Source organism: Bufo gargarizans, chromosome 7 (assembly GCF_014858855.1).
Source record: "Bufo gargarizans isolate SCDJY-AF-19 chromosome 7, ASM1485885v1, whole genome shotgun sequence".
In the NCBI taxonomy this organism is placed as follows: Eukaryota; Metazoa; Chordata; class Amphibia; order Anura; family Bufonidae; genus Bufo; species Bufo gargarizans.
Window position 1 is genome coordinate 26089725 of NC_058086.1, and position 12761 is coordinate 26102485.

General features: G+C 39.9%; 1 protein-coding gene across 1 annotated transcript in view; it reads left to right on the forward strand.

Annotated features, from left to right (window-relative positions):
• Nucleotides 1-12761, forward strand: part of LOC122944068 (G-protein coupled receptor 22-like) — a 183343-nt gene that overhangs the window by 137695 nt on the left and 32887 nt on the right. Inside the window, exon 2 of the mRNA XM_044302282.1 lies at nucleotides 4310-4497. The gene's annotated coding sequence lies outside the window, so the exon portion shown is untranslated. The remainder of the gene's footprint in view (nucleotides 1-4309; nucleotides 4498-12761) is intronic.

The window sequence follows — 12761 nt, forward strand, 5'->3', positions numbered from 1 at the left end:
TGTATCAGCTGTTACGTTGCTCTAGCCTTTTCGCCTGACACCTTTGCCTAGCTACGTCGTTCTTCTGATCCGTCAGAAAACCCCCCACAAAAACAGGATCCTGTTGCACATTTCGCATCCGTTTGAGCCACTTTTGTCTGAGATCCGTTTTTTTACATTGAAAAAAAAGTCCTGCATCCAGTACTTTTTTTTCCGTCTAAAAAAAACCCGGATCTCTGACAGAAATGACTCAAACAGCTGGCAAATGTGCAACATGATGCATTTTTATACAGAATCCAGTTTTTTTTCTGTTGTTCTGACACATTAGAAGAACGGAAAATCAAACTGAGATGTGAACTGTCCCTTATACATCCATCTCTTTGTGATCGTCACCCAGCTTTCCCAGAAGCAGACAGAAGACGATGACGCGAGCAATGATAGTTTTATAGACTCAACCCTGATAGAAACAAATTAAACAACCATTTTCCAGAAGAAAGAGCATGGCGGCGGAAAGAAAACAAAAGTGAAACCAATTTGGAGAATTGAGGGCTCCCATTGTATGCGGCACAGCTGGATGCCACATATGTCCAATCGGAGAGTGTCTTTTCGCAGCGGTGCGCCTACCCTGCTACATTAAGACGGGGGGTAATAGCGCGGGTTGCTATGGATACAAGAGACTTGTCGCTTCTTTCGCCGAGTGCCTTTATGTGTGCTGTATGGAAACAGTTTGAAAAGATTTGCAGGGTGTGCACCCCGAAAGCACGTCCGGATCGTTACCTGCAGTGTGGAATCTCACGCGTTATCTGTCACGTAGTAATGGAAAATAGCAAGCTGTTCACAATTAAATATAACTGCAAGCTCTACTATTCCACCAGTAAATGGTAGAACACGTAGATTTCCTGATCCGTTATCCAGTCTGTCCTCTATAGAATACAATGTAAATGTAACGGCATAAGTAATGGGTACCAGGGAAGAACAATGCAGCATGCTGATACAGAGCTAGTACCAAGATCTGCTACTGCTAGACCTTAAGGGCCATGTTTAATAAGGGGTCCGCAGTTAGTTAGCGCTTGGGCCCATCAGATGATCCTCTGGTACTCTGCTGAGTTGCTTCAACCCTTACTAGAGGGAGCTGATGTATTATTGAGTTCACAGTATAATCAGTATGCAATAATCTCATCAGCTCCCCCCAGTGGTGACTGCAGGTAGACAGAATGTGCAGCGCGAGCTGTGATTCTAGACCACTGGTTGCTGGAGTAGCTGACTTTACAACATGGGTTTTAACCACCATTGTGCAGTTTATATAAAGATATAATCTACGTAAAAGAAGTCACGGTGTACATACATTACTTACCCTGTATTGGTCCTGAGCTACATCCTGTATTATACTCCAGAGCTGCACTCACTATTCTGCTGGTGCAGTCACTGTGTACATACATTACTTACCCTGTATTGGTCCTGAGCTACATCCTGTATTATACTCCAGAGCTGCACTCACTATTCTGCTGGTGCAGTCACTGTGTACATACATTACTTACCCTGTATTGGTCCTGAGTTACATCCTGTATTATACTCCAGAGCTGCACTCACTATTCTGCTGGTGGAGTCACTGTGTACATACATTACATTACTTATCCTGTACTGATCCGGAGTTACAGCCTGTATTATACTCCAGAGCTGCACTCACTATTCTGCTGGTGAAGTCACTGTAGATACATTACATTACTTATCCTGTACTGATCCCGAGTTACATCCTGTATTATACTCCAGAGCTGCACTCACTATTCTGCTGGTGCAGTCACTGTGTACATACATTACTTATCCTGTACTGATCCTGAGTTACATCCTGTATTATACTCCAGAGCTGCACTCACTATTCTGCTGGTGCAGTCACTGTGTACATACATTACTTATCCTGTACTGATTCTGAGTTACATCCTGTATTATACTCCAGAGCTGCACTCACTATTCTGCTGGTGCAGTCACTGTGTACATACATTACATTACTTATCCTGTACTGATCCTGAGTTACATCCTGCATTATACTCCAGAGCTGTACTCCCTATTCTGCTGGTGCAGTCACTGTGTACATACATTACATTACTTATCCTGTACTGATCCTGAGTTACATCCTGTATTATACTCCAGAGCTGCACTCACTATTCTGCTGGTGCAGTCACTGTGTACATACATTACTTATCCTGTACTGATCCTGAGTTACATCCTGTATTATACTCCAGAGCTGCACTCACTATTCTGCTGGTGCAGTCACTATGTACATACATTACGTATCCTTGCTATTGGAAACAGCAGACGGGATTGCTGGGTGATCGTCTATCATTGTAGCCAAGGAATAATATTTTGCTATCAGGAATCTTTCAGTATCGTGTTTAAGCATACATGAATACTTTTGGGTCACCACGTACCATGTGATGTGTATAATGCTGGCGGTTTCTTATATAGCAGGGGGGTCAGCCTCTGTGTGATTACTACTCTGCACCCCGTGTCCCATCCATGTGTATCCTGTCCGCAGTGCTATGTGCTGATTAGTATACAGTCAGGGGACGTGTCTGTATTAAGCCGTTCACCTCTCAGGCTGATTAATATGAGAGATCGGAATTATCCAGTGGAACGGTCTCATTCCTCTCTTTCCATTTCTTATATTTTGGTTAGTAATTGAATTATCCTGACGTCTCTTTCTCTTTCCGGCGCAGTCAGGCAGACCCGGCTCTCAGCGCGCTAAGAAATAAAGATTAACTGATTGTTTGGGAAGGAGGATGTAATAATTCACCCCAGTCCTCACCGCGTGCCCCTCTAGCTCTAGGGCTGTAGGTATAAAAAAGTTAAAAAGTTTTGTAGTAACTTATAGCCCCTCTTCCTACAACATATTTGCTCCTCTATCCCCATGGAAGGACTTGCCATCATGCCCCCTGTGTGGTCAGCATTATCATAGGGGCATTCTATGGGTCAAAATCGCCATCTGCATCACTATCCACACGTAACTGCTGCATTCCCGGACCCGTTAGAAGGTGGACAGTTGTAACCCATCAGTCAACACATTTGTGCTGAGCAAATATGGCGTCATGACAGAGCAATTAGCCTCACAGCAATTGTATCCATTATTCCATTCTTTAAAATGCACTTGATCGGAATCATCAGAGATGTGTTTGTCCGATACAGAGCTCCAAATCTCCTGCATAGACTTTACTGCAAAATCCCATCTGTCTGCAGCCGCCACTAGGGGGAGCTGAAGAGCTTACTGCATCGAATTCAGGAATACTGTAAAATATTATGAAGTGAGCTCCCCCTAGTGGCGGCTGCAGAAAGCCAAAATTGTATCAGGGTATTTGGAACTCTGCATGAGAATGACACATCTCTGACCGCTCTGCAAATATATTAACATAAATTAAGAAATGAATCAGCGTGGAATGTGGGGCCTAAAATGACATAATGGTAAAAATATTGAAATTCTGTGTCCACCTAACGAGAGGGACAGAAAATTCCTATTAATGAATCACATAGTGTATGAGGGAAGCTTTACACATCATAGACAACCTGTACTATACACACTGTAACAAACCTGCAGATGATATAGAAGCATTGACTGGAGTAGGATCAATAGGGAGTGCGGAATTGGAACAAATATCTGGGTTAATGTGGGAACTGGAGATAAGAACGCTTCATTCTGTATTTCTGTCTTGGGAAATTGCTAATTACAATTCAATATGCTTCAAAGAAATTCCTCTATCCTGCCAGGGCCCAGAGAGGTTCCCACGCTGACGGCTGATGCTGGATGTTGACACAAATATGACTCCAACTTTGAACATCATGTCATTTTTAGGTTCAAAATTCTGCACCGATGAATTTCTTGATATATAACGGACGGAGCTCTGTTTATATGTTACTTGGCTCCAGATCGCCTGCATAGACATAGAGTTAGATTATAAAATTCTGGCTAACTGCAGCCACCACCAGAGGGAGCTCAAGAGCTTGCTGGATTTATAATTAAGTTCAATGGCAGCTGAATCAGGTCTTATGACTTGAGCTCCATCTAGTGGTGACTGCATGTAGACAGAATTTTATAATTTAATGCTATGTCTTTTGCAGGGGATTCGAGACTTTGTATCAGAAAACCTGGGCTTTGAACTCCATGAAGAAATAGAATAAAATAAGTCAGCATTGAAATTGTGACTTAAAAACGAAATGCTATTCTTTGGTGGAGATACACTTCAAGGTGCAGACCCATGAACCCTGCAGAGTCCGTCTAAGGTGGATTTCTGAAACATAATACAATGCTGAAACAATGATATTTTTTTTTTGTGTCTTTCAGGTCCCCTAGTGTTTTATTTGGGAATTACCCCAGCTCTGCTTCCATTTTTCTCCTGTGGGGTGGTGGTACCAATCCAAGTGGCAGCCTTGATGTGTGACCCAATTGCAGATGTATGGCCGATCCCACCAGCAGACTTTCTCCTCTGTGGAATTTTATATTCATTCATATGAATGTGTCTAGCACTTCAGGTAGGTTCAGGCATCCTGACCAGTGTAATCAAAGGTCTATATGAGGAAGAGCTGAAAATCTTTATACTTATGTCCACGTGTCAAGAGTTCAACCAGTCAAATCACTATGCTGGACTGTGCTGCGAGGATTGCCATGCCAAGTCCCGGCTGGTCAACCTGCCAGTGTGACTAGAAGCAGAACCAATCAGGTGTCTGACTCTGTCCAATCCCAGAGCTAGGTGGGGGATTTAAGACTGCTGATTCCTAATTGACGTGTCATTTCATTTGTATCAAGACTCTATACTATGCGACATCCTATTCCTGTATAATGACTCTCCTGGTGAACTGACTACTGGTTTGTTTCTGGATTAACCCTGTGTCTGATTATATTGACTCACCCGGTGAACTGTCTACTGGTTTGTTCCTGGATTAACCCTGTGTCTGATTATATTGACTCTCCTGGTGAACTGACTACTGGTTTGTTTCTGGATTAACCCTGTGTCTGATTATATTGACTCTCCCGGTAAACTGACTACTGGTTTGTTCCTGGATTAACCCTGTGTCTGTTGTGCCTGTTTATATTGACTCACCCAGTGAACTGACTTCTGTTTTTTTCTTTTTCTGGATTAACTCTGTGTCTCCTTTTCTTGACTCTCCTGATAACTGGCCTTGGCCTTTCTCTGGCTTCACCCCTTGTGCACTACAATGACCAAGTCTGTCTCTCCTGGTTTTGACCCTGCTTTCTGACTTCTCTTTCTACCTCCATAGTTATTCTGGAAGGTCTGCTATTTGCGTGCCCGCACCAGTTTTCGGTTACCAACTCTGCAGACATAATCTGGCTCCCTATGAAAGATGTCTCTACCCAGTCCTAATTATGCAGCTCAAGGGGGTAGAAGAGGGAAATCCCTGTCTGTTTGTGCGTTGTCCCACCACCCACATATTTAGAAATACAGTATGCCCTTCATATCAGTGTCAGCAAAAAAATAGTTAATTGCAAGCTGTCGTAACCCGCCTGAGTTTAGTGCCTCATAACAGTTCAGTTTTCCTTCCTTTTATCTGTACATGAAAGCCGGAGCAATCCCTGGTGATCTTATGAAGAACGTATTTCACCGGCTGCCAGAACCGGTCGCAGTTGTCCCCCCTCCCCCTTCTTTAAGCACCACTGTGATCACAAAGCACTGGTATAGGGCACAGAGGTGTCACCTGAACCCTGCATTGTTATGGTCTTCTGCACCTGGCCGCGTCCGTATGTCGATAATCTGCTAAATTCACGCCGCTTTTCCGTGCATTCCGTATTTTTCTCCCTGCCATCAACAGAAAGGGCCATTGTCTTCCACAAGTATGGACACGAATAGGAGCAGAACTGGGAATTTCTGATCAGGATCTGCAAAAAAACGGATGTCTGCATGACCCCATAGAAATGAATAGGTCATTGTGCTGTCTGTGAAAAAACGGATACAACTCTGAAGAACAATATGGGCATGTGCATGAGCCCTTAAGCTGGAGGCGAAATGTATATCTAGATAGATTTATATTTCCAAAAAATGAGGCAGCACTCCAGATAAAAGTGAAAGGTGATGACCCAATTTATTCCGAGACAACGTTTCAGCCACTCAATGAGGCCTTTGTCAGGCTGTAAATATTGTACAGTGGAACGGTCGCCCACCTTCCCTGAGAGGATTGGCACCCTATTTAGTTTTTTTCTAACTGAGAGGCTGTTGTATTTTTGTTTTTTTAGATAGATATGAGATAGATAGATAGATAGATAGATAGATAGATAGATAGATAGAGAGATATGAGATAGATATGAGATGGATAGATATGAGATAGATAGATAGATATGAGATAGATAGATAGATAGATAGATATGAGATAGATAGATGGATAGATAGATAGATATGAGATAGATAGATAGATAGGAGATAGATAGATAGATAGATAAATAGATAGATAGGTGATAGATAGATAGATAGATATTAGATAGATAGATAGATAAATAGATAGATAGGTGATAGATAGATAGATAGATAGATATTAGATAGATAGATAGATAGATAGATAGATATGAGATAGATAGATAGATAGATATGAGATAGATAGATAGATAAATAGATAGATATGAGATAGATAGATAGATAGATATGAGATAGATAGATAGATAAATAGATAGATAGATATTAGATAGATAGATAGATAGATAGATAGATAGATAAATAGATAGATAGGTGATAGATAGATAGATATTAGATAGATAGATAGATAGATAGATGGATATGAGATAGATAGATAGATATTAGATAGATAGATAGATAGATAGATAGATAGATAGATAGATAGATAGATAGATAGGTGATAGATAGAACCTTATAAAACAGAATTGTGTTTTTTCCAATGCTAGAATTTTGTTCAATTTTCCCACTACATCGTCTGCAATATAAACTGGTGCCTTCAGACAGCACAACCAGTCCTCATACAGCTATGTTAATGGAAAAAAAAAAAGCTATATCTCTGTATCTCTGGGAAGGCAGGGAGTTAAAAACAAAACTGCAAAAATGGAAAGTCGCCATGCCAGAAAGGGGTTTTAATAGCAAATATAGCTGAATCAGCGGACTGGACACGTTCCAGGCGTCGGCGCCTTATACTGTACTATAGAATTCCTGCTGAGAGGAAGAAGAGATATTTTCCGCCTCTGACTGGCTCACTTCATTGCCCCCATCGGTGAATCTGTCGGGGAAGCATGGGGAGAGCAGGACGGGGCCAATGTTCCTGCAGTTCAGGCCTCACATCTTATTGTCACTGTTCCTGGGGATAGAGGGGAAAAAAAAAGAGACAATGCAGCAGCACCCTGCAAAGCAGATAAAGTACAATAATGCCAAAAATGATAGTGCTAATGCTACGCTAAGGCTTCGTTCACATCACCGTTCAGCCTTTCCGTTCTCCTGCTTCGTTTAGGGGCAGGAGAACGAAAAGGACGGATAAGCACATAACTGACTCCAAACTGAGTCAAACGGAGCCTGAGGACCCCATAGACTATAATGGGGTCCGTTATGTTCCTGCTCAGAAGATGATTTTTAAGCAGAGACAAAAGTCCTGCATGCACAACTTTTGTCTCTGCTTAAAAATCATCTTCTGAGCGGAAACATAACGGACCCCATTATAGTCTATGGGGTCCTAAGGGCTCCGTTTGACTCAGTTTGGCGTCAGTTATGTGCTTATCCGTCCTTTTCGTTCTCCTGCCCCTAAACGGAGCAGGAGAACGGAAAGGCTGAACGGTGATGTGAACGAAGCCTTAGTTATAAAGTGAGATGCTTGGCCAATGCACTTTGTACAAAACCATCTGAGCCCGTCTGCCGAACGTCAAGGCGATCTCTGTTAGGCGGGTCCTAACACTAAATACTACCCGTTATGCGCCATAATGGCCGCCATAAAGTTCAGGGAGTGTTGGATCCACATGCATGCTGGATCCACTCTGCTTATTACCATTTTTGGTGCCATAACGGCCTCCATTACAAGGGATGCAGGTACCGACATGCATGCCGAGCCCACTGTATACCTTTCCTTGTGCCAGACAGCTTCCAATGAATGTAGTGAGAGCAGGCTACAGCTTTATACTGAAACTAATTAAAATCAACCTATGGGGCAGGCTAATCAGGAGTGCCACATCTCCAGCATTGTAAATCTGCAAAAAAAAGGGGGGTTAGTCAGCACCTCCAGCACTGGGAGGTGCTGACTAACCCCCTTTTTTTTTTTTTTTGCAGTGTTCCTCGGTACAGCTTTTTCTTCTGTGACCTGTTACTAATTTACTACAGAAGGAAACATTGTAATTATGTTGCATCATGAGTGCAGTACTGGAGGCATGAGCTCTATCATACCTCCAGAGACCAGTGAGGGTGCTTGCTTGCCCCTTATCAGTGCACCAGATCTTCAGGTTCCTGTGACATCATCAAGGTCTAAAGATCTTAGACCTCCAGGAACTGATGACATCACTGAACCAATAGACAAAACAGCTCTCTAACAATCAGTGACATCACCTATTAGATGCCCAGTGTTATGGAAGGAGATCTTTCGCTTCTCTAAGAACCAGTGATGTCAACAAGATATCCTTATAGATCTCCATGAGCCAAATACATAATCAAGGAAGGTAGAAAATCAGTTCTCTTCGAACCAGTGACATCACCATGAAAGTAAACCTGTTAGGGACCAGTGACATCACAGGAAATAACAGTATATTGGTTTATGCCAAATGGAAGGGGTGTTGCTGAGAGAGGAGGGGGTGGAGGGGCATTTGCCAGGGGGACTCTGCCTTGGCCAGGGTATTTAGATACAGGTCTAGGGCAGAAAACTATCCCCCCCCCCCTTCCAGGTTAAAGAATACAAACCTAACTATAATCAGAGGTGGTCAAAATTCACTTATTTCACTCATGAGGTTCTCTGACATGTCATGTTCCTCATGTTTCCTTCAGAGAAGGTATCTGTGTGCTTCTCGAGGAACATTTAAGAAAAAAAAAGTTCCTTTGTAACGAGTTCCAGTATTCCCCGACTTCTTGACTGTGCTATCGCTCTCTGCAATCACTCATCCATCTAGAAGCCTTCGATGAGGGGGGCGGCTTTGAGCACCTTCATCAATTGTCTTCATCTTGAAGGGAATCTTGGATTTGGACGCTGATGCAAAATGTCTCAATTTGTCTTCAGTTCTGAAGTCATGAGACAGCTCTTACCTGCAATAAACTGACACTTTATGTACGGGAGGGAAGGGATAGGAGGGGCACTAGGGGTGCAGACGGTCTAATACACGAGACTCAAATGTATCTCTTGCATTTTGTATGCCTGGAAAATTTAGGTCAGCCCTAATCCAGGCTTAAAATCAAAGGCATCGGTTGTTTCTTTCTGGGAGTGAAGAAAGGTCCATAATGCAAAAAGAAGATTTTGAGCGTTCCTGAGCAGTAACCCCCATATATAGAGCATCAGACACTGTCACTATACTCCCTATACATACTGTATGCAAAAGGCTATGTGTGATATAAAAGAAGTATTAAGATTTTTATATTGTGCACAGTGGGTGGAACTGTACTTGTTATATTCTTGTACATAGGAGCAGTATTATAGCAGTTATATTCTTGTACATAGGAGGCAGCATTATAGTAGTTATATTCTTGTACATAGGAGGCAGTATTATAGTAGATATATTCTTGTACATAGGAGCAGTATTATAGTAGTTATATTCTTGTACATAGGAGCAGTATTATAGTAGTTATATTCTTGTACATAGGAGCAGTATTATAGTAGTTATATTCTTGTACATAGGAGCAGTATTATAGTAATTATATTCCTGTACATAGGAGCAGTATTATAGTAGTTATATTCTTGTACATAGGAGCAGTATTATAGTAGTTATATTCCTGTACATAGGAGCAGTATTATAGTAGTTATATTCTTGTACATAGGAGCAGTATTATAGTAGTTATATTCCTGTACATAGGAGCAGTATTATAGTAGTTATATTCTTGTACATAGGAGGCAGTATTATAGTAGATATATTCTTGTACATAGGAGCAGTATTATAGTAGTTATATTCCTGTACATAGGAGCAGTATTATAGTAGTTATATTCTTGTACATAGGAGCAGTATTATAGTAGTTATATTCCTGTACATAGGAGCAGTATTATAGTAGTTATATTCTTGTACATAGGAGGCAGTATTATAGTAGTTATATTCTTGTACATAGGAGCAGTATTATAGTAGTTATAGTCTTGTACATAGGAGGCAGTATTATAGTAGTTATATTCCTGTACATAGGAGGCAGTATTATAGCAGTTATATTCCTGTACATAGGAGCAGTATTATAGCAGTTATATTCTTGTACATAGGAGCAGTATTATAGTAGTTATATTCCTGTACATAGGAGCAGTATTATAGTAGTTATATTCTTGTACATAGAGGCAGTATTATAGTAGTTATATTCTTGTACATAGGAGCAGTATTATAGTAGTTATATTCTTGTACATAGGAGCAGTATTATAGTAGTTATTTTCTTGTACATAGGAGCAGTATTATAGTAGTTATATTCTTGTACATAGGAGTAGTATTATAGCAGTTATATTCTTGAACATAGGAGCAGTATTATAGTAGTTATATTCTTGTACATAGGAGCAGTATTATAGTAGTTATATTCTTGTACATAGGAGGCAGTATTATAGTAGTTATATTCTTGTACATAGGAGGCAGTATTATAGTAGTTATATTCTTGTACATAGGAGGCAGTATTATAGTAGTTATATTCTTGTACATAGGAGCAGTATTATAGTAGTTATATTCTTGTACATAGGAGCAGTATTATAGTAGTTATATTCTTGTACATAGGAGCAGTATTATAGTAGTTATATTCTTGTACATAGGAGCAGTATTATAGTAGTTGAATTCTTGTACATAGGAGCAGTAGTATAGTAGTTATATTCTTGTACATAGGAGCAGTATTATAGTAGTTATATTCTTGTACATAGGAGCAGTATTATAGTAGTTATATTCTTGTACATAGGAGGCAGTATTATAGTAGTTATATTCTTGTACATAGGAGGCAGTATTATAGTAGTTATATTCTTGTACATAGGAGGCAGTATTATAGTAGTTATATTCTTGTACATAGGAGCAGTATTATAGTAGTTATATTCTTGTACATAGGAGCAGTATTATAGTAGTTATATTCTTGTACATAGGAGCAGTATTATAGTAGTTATATTCTTGTACATAGGAGCAGTATTATAGTAGTTGAATTCTTGTACATAGGAGCAGTAGTATAGTAGTTATATTCTTGTACATAGGAGCAGTATTATAGTAGTTATATTCTTGTACATAGGAGCAGTATTATAGTAGTTATATTCTTGTACATAGGAGGCAGTATTATAGTAGTTATATTCTTGTACATAGGAGGCAGTATTATAGTAGTTATATTCTTGTACATAGGAGGCAGTATTATAGTAGTTATATTCTTGTACATAGGAGCAGTATTATAGTAGTTATATTCTTGTACATAGGAGCAGTATTATAGTAGTTATATTATTGTACATAGGAGCAGTATTATAGTAGTTATATTCTTGTACATAGGAGGCAGTATTATAGTAGTTATATTCTTATACATAGGAGCAGTATTATAGTAGTTATATTCTTGTACATAGGAGCAGTATTATAGTAGTTATATTATTGTACATAAGAGCAGTATTATAGTAGATATATTCTTGTACATAGGTAAATTATAGTAGTTACTGTATAATCTTTTATTTAGGGGTAGTGTTATGTAATTTTATTTGAAGGTTTGTCTATTATTTTTCAGTTTGAACTGTTACATATAGATATATAAGACGAAATAACATTTATTTATAGGAAAGATCACAATTTTAGCATTGTAAATTCTCGCATTGCCTTCCCTCAAACTCTACATATTCATAATCTTTGCGTGGAACAGCATGTGGTACATTGCTCCTGTCTGGTGATAAATATGGATAGGGAAGGGACAGATCAGGAGAGTAATAACTATTACCTTGTCATGCTGGAGTGACACATGTCACCCGAAAGGACTATATATAACAACTCTTTGTCTTAGTAGCAAGATCAGTGAAATATGAAAAATGGAATATAAAGCATGGAAGTAACTGTCAGGCATGAAAGGCATTGTAAATATCACCTCCCATGGTGCAAATAAACAGTTCGAAAAATTCACCCGTGGTGATATTAGTAGGAGCAATCTTAATAATTATAAACCCTAGACTTAAAGGACTTTTTCATTTTAAGGAAAAATATAAGGAAAAATATAAGGAAAAATAGTTAATGATATACTGAGTATACAATGTCTTATGTTTTTTAGGGTCTGTGCTTGCTGTCAGTGAATGGGATGCGTCACTGTGCCTAGTAAATGAGGTTGAGCTGTTTCTTCAATAAGCAGACTTAAGTATTGGTTCTCCATGGTTATTCTAAAAATTTGGTGTTCAGACCGTATGTGTTTTGTGGTCAGTTAATTGCAGATCCGCACAACACGGACACCGGCCGTGTGCGTTCTGCATTTTGCGGAAGTCCTACATTTTGCCAGCCCTATGATAGAAATTCGTATTCTTGTCCGCAATTGCGGACAAGAATAGGACATGCTCTATCTGTTTTGCGGGGTCACTGAACGGAACAGTGTGCTGTGCGCATCTTTTGCTGCCCCATTGAAATGAAGGGTTTGCATCCATTCCACAAATTTGCGGAATGGATGCGGATACATTAGTATGGTCGTGTGAATGAGCCCTTAGTG